The sequence below is a fragment of the Palaemon carinicauda genome, chromosome 6 (assembly GCF_036898095.1).
Source record: "Palaemon carinicauda isolate YSFRI2023 chromosome 6, ASM3689809v2, whole genome shotgun sequence".
NCBI lineage: Eukaryota > Metazoa > Arthropoda > Malacostraca > Decapoda > Palaemonidae > Palaemon > Palaemon carinicauda.
The window spans coordinates 99,523,045-99,528,044 of NC_090730.1; positions in this window are offsets into that span (position 1 = coordinate 99,523,045).

Consider the following 5,000-nt stretch of genomic DNA (forward strand, 5'->3'; position numbering starts at 1 on the left):
GGCGTGTATATCAAAGGAAAATTCTATAAGTCTTCTAGTACTGTACCTTAAAATCAGTTTTGGATAAAAAGGAGACGACAAATGTAACCGTAATGTACGTTGAAGAACCAATAACTTGTCTCACTAATAAAGAAATAATATACGCGACCCAGCAGAATTCTCGTTCACCCGTAATATCATCTTGCACGCAATCTATCGAGCCAAATGTACCTTCGAATTTAATAGTGCAAGTAAAGAAAACATTACCGGGATCTGAAATATAAATCCTTTCCGACACTTTGAAAACTAACGGATTGTCTGTCACACAAGCTATTTATACAGTAGGCTCACATCAACAATGTATTATTGAAGTCTGTAATCATTTAAATACCACTTTAGTAATTCACAAAAATCAACATATCTTGGATGTAGAAGTTTATGAACATCGTATTCTTACCATTGCTGAAATCAATCACGCTCAATCAGTTGCGGATGAATCCCTTTTGCAATCTACTAAAAATAAAATCAATAAAGACATTCAAGACGAAGAAATTCAGCAGAAAATTTTTGGAATTTTAACTGAATATCATGATGTTTTTCCACTACGGATGGATCCTTAGGAAAAACAGATGTGATCGAGCATCAAATAAGGTTGAAGGACAAGCAGAAAATTATCTATGTACCCTCGTACAGACTCCCTATGAAATTCCAAAATGAAATAAATGATGAAGTAGGTAAAATGCTAGAAGAAGGAATCATTAGGGAATCAAACAGCCCTTATAATTTTTCATTAATATTTGTACCGAAAAAAGATCGAACATGGCGTATCTGCGTAGACTTCCGTCGTCTAAACGAGGAGACGATCCCTGATCGATTCCCAGTGCCATGTACTGACGATATTTTGTCTTTGTTAGGTCAGAATGAATATTTTACTAGTTTGGACTTACATAAAGGCTTTCACCAGATATCATTAGAAGAAGATAGTATCGCATACACAGCCTTCAGCACAGCCAGGGGACATTATGAATTTTTACGGATGCCTTTTGGTTTACGTTGTGCTCCCATAACATTTACAAAAATGATTAACGACTTGCTAGGGGATATATTGCATGCCTACCTGGACGACATTGTAATCTTTTCCAACACCTTAGAAGAACATCTACGTAAATTAGAACTAGTACTACAGAGACTGAGACAATATACCTCAAGGGTAAAGATTAGTAAGTGTGAATTTTTAAAAACAAAATTGATATATTTGGGTTTTATGATGTCAAGCCAAGGTCTTAAAGTAGTCCATGATAAGGTGTCGGCTATCTGTAACTTTCCCATACCTACTAATGTCAAGGGAATACAGCAATTTCTGGGTTGTAGTGGATATTACAGGTGTTTTATACGCAATTATTCAATAATAGCCGCTCCCTTAACCGATCTTACGAAGAAGGGCGTAGATTTCATATGGTCTGAGCAGCATCAACAGGCGTTTAATACCTTGAAAGATGAACTGTGTAGTTCTCCTATCTTAAAATTTCCTGACTTCGGTAAGGAATTCTTCATTGCAACAGACGCCTCAGAGTTAGGAGTAGGTGGGGTATTGCTTCAGCAATATGATAAACAATTTTTCCCGATAGCTTTTTATTCTCGAAAACTGAGAACTTCCGAAAGTAAGTATGCAGTAATAGACAAGGAAGGACTAGCTTTTGTTAATTCACTATTGCATTTTAAGTTCATAATATACGGTTATCCCGTTAAGGTTCTTACTGATCATAAACCACTAACCGAATTCTTTAAAGGCTTCAACCACAGCCCCAAACGAACTCGGTGGCATTTGATCATTCAAGACTTTGGCGCGAGAATCGGGTATTTACCTGGGAAAGCAAATATTATTGCTGATGCACTATCACGCAACCCCGTGTCATCTTGTACGGAGCCTTTAACTGAATTAATAGATATATCAACATCCATGCCTATTGTTAAAACTATATCTGAACAAGAGGATCTGGGCTGGAGCGCTGAATTATTACAGACTGAGCAAAGAAAAGATCAGAAATTAGAAACAATTATAAATGCTTTGAAAGGCAATCATAAGGAAAAGGGATATATAAAGTATAAGCAGCAGAATTATATAATCAAAGATAACATTCTGTGTAGGACCGTGACAAGGAAAACCCGCAATACACCACTTGTAACTAACGACCAGGTTGTGGTACCAATCTCACTTATTTCCACTGTCCTGAATTGGTTGCATGCAAATCAATTGCATGGACACCCGGGGTTCTCATTAATGTCACAGAAAGCCAAATCATTGTTTTATTGGCATACGATGCTTACAGATATAAAAAAAAACACATAGCTAATTGTCGCACATGTCAGGAAAACAAAGGGCATACGAAAACACCTGTCAGCCTAGCGGCTTATCCAGTGCCCAATCAACCCTTTGAAAGAATACATTTAGATTTGTTAACAGGATTTTATGAGTCAGACAGAGGAAATAAGCACCTCTTAGTAATTGTAGATGCTTTAACTCGATATACAGAACTAATAGCGCTTAAAATTAAAACTGCGATTGAATGCGCTAGGAAGTTTTACAAGTGTTACATTTGTAAACATGGAATTCCACACATGATAATCTCAGACTCGGGTGGAGAATTTAATAATCACTTTCTTACCTCATTGTGTGAATTCCTTAGCATAAAGAAAATAAATACCATGATATATCACCCAGAGTCGAATGGGCTAGTGGAAAGAGCAAATAGGAAGGTTTTAAACATATTAAGAGTAACACTATGGGGATCAGACCCCAACTGGGATATTGCAATACCTGCGGTACTGAATACTCTTAATCATTCATATCATATATCAATTAAAATGTCACCGCACGAAGCATTGTATGGTACCCCAGTTAGAACGCCTTTCCATGTATGAACGCCTACAACTAATCTATCAAATCCCTTAAAAAAATGTATAAATGCGAGCAAAAGTCGTTTTGATATCCTTCGAAAGAATTTAGAAGAATCACAAATCATAATGAAAAGGAATCATGATAAAATAGCGAAGCCAACTAAAACATATACCGTGGGTGATAATGTATACATACAGGTAAATGTACGTGAAGGACTCAATTATAAACTAACACCTAAGTTTGAAGGCCCATTTAACATTTTGGAAACATTAACGGCCAATAGGTTTAGAGTTCAAAACGTATCCCAACCCACTGATGAGAGAATTGTACCATTGGCTCACATAAGAAATTAAAATAAGAGGGAAAGAAGTGAGGGAAAGATTTTTTATTTCTTATCTATGAAACTTATATGTTAAAATTTTTTTCTTCTTAATATAGGAGTAATTTTTTTCTCATTACAGGTTTCCAAAATGAAGTTTTTATTGTTAGGAGTGATATTGTTCGCTCAGACATTTTTCTCGTGTGGGAAGAGCTCTAAAACTAAAAGTATAGATTTTAAATATGGCACTATAGTAGAGAGACAAGAAGACATTTTTATCACATCAAGTAACATAGTTATAGAAGTACGCATGCAAGCAATTTTTCTCCCAGAGAATGACGTCACTAGCTTAAAGAGCGCCATTTCAAGGTTTGCTGCTTCATTAAATGAAATGCATAGAAGACACTTTCCTTTTAATACAGAGAGTTCGCTTGCACCGACACTAAAAGTTGCAGAGATGCTATCCGACGACTTGCAAAATAAGACATACGAGGCAGAATCTTTGGCTCGTGACCTTTTGATGTGGACAGTAAGACACAATAACCTTGAAAAACGTAACCCGTTCATTTTTTTCTGCACTAAACATCTTTGAATCTGTTGCAAGTTTAGGCTTAGGGATTTCCAATTGTCCTAAGATTAGTAATCAAAATAAGAAAATTGAATTTTTGACTCATGAAAACGAATTGATTTTATCAGAACTAAGGAATCAGTTAACTTCAATCAATCAAATTATGAGTTTGGTGAACGAACATTCTAGTAATATCAGTCAGATTATGGAAGTACAAGATTTGTTGGCAACGTTAACGTATTATAATTCAAAAATAGATCATATCCATAATAGAATTGCACATTTCATTGAGAAATCAAAAGACTATGTGGAAGCTATTACATTAGTGACTAAAGGTGTACTGTCACCGCATTTGTTGCCGATAAGAGACTTAACGTTAATTGTGGAGAACGGACGGGAGAAATTAGGTTGTATTCCTTTGTTACGATCAATGTATGACACTTATGTTGCCAGAAGCTTTAGTGCGATGTTTTGATAAAAAGTTAACGCCAGCAAGTACAGAATTGGACGTATATAAACAGATAAAGAAACACATGTCTAAGTGTACTGATCTTGATCCCTTGTTTACACAAGTTTTTGCAAAAAATGAAACAAAGCCACAACAAGTAAACGTAGTTAATAATAGTAAAGTTGCAGGAATGACGTGTTATAATTGCAAACGTCAAGGCCACTTGATTGCAGACTGCAGAACGAGATTCTGTTCGTTACATAATAGTTCAACTCATTCATATAGTCAGTGCAACTCGCATAAGACACAACAGAATCCTAGAAATACACAGTCAATTCCACAGTCAGTTCCATATGGAAATAAAAAGAAAAATCCTCAGTTCAATAAGAAAAAACAGCCAAACGTCAATGCAGTTCAGAATCAAAAACAAACAAACAGTTCTTCAAATAACTCTGATCCTGGGCCGTCTAGCCAGAACTCGCAAGGTCAGACTAATTTTCAGAATGTGCAGAGTAATTACATATATTTTTCTCATTACAGGTTTCCAAGATGAATTTTTTGTTGTTGGGAGTGATATTGTTCGCTCAGACATTTTTCTCGTGTGGGATGAGCTCTAAAACTAAAAGTATAGATTTTAAATATGGCACTATAGTTGAAAGACAAGAAGACGTTTTTATTACATCAAGTAAAGTAGTTGTAGAAGTGCGAATGCAAGCAATTTTTCTCCCAGAGAATGACGTCACTAGCTTAAAAAGCGCCATCTCAAGGTTTGCTGTCTCATTAGATG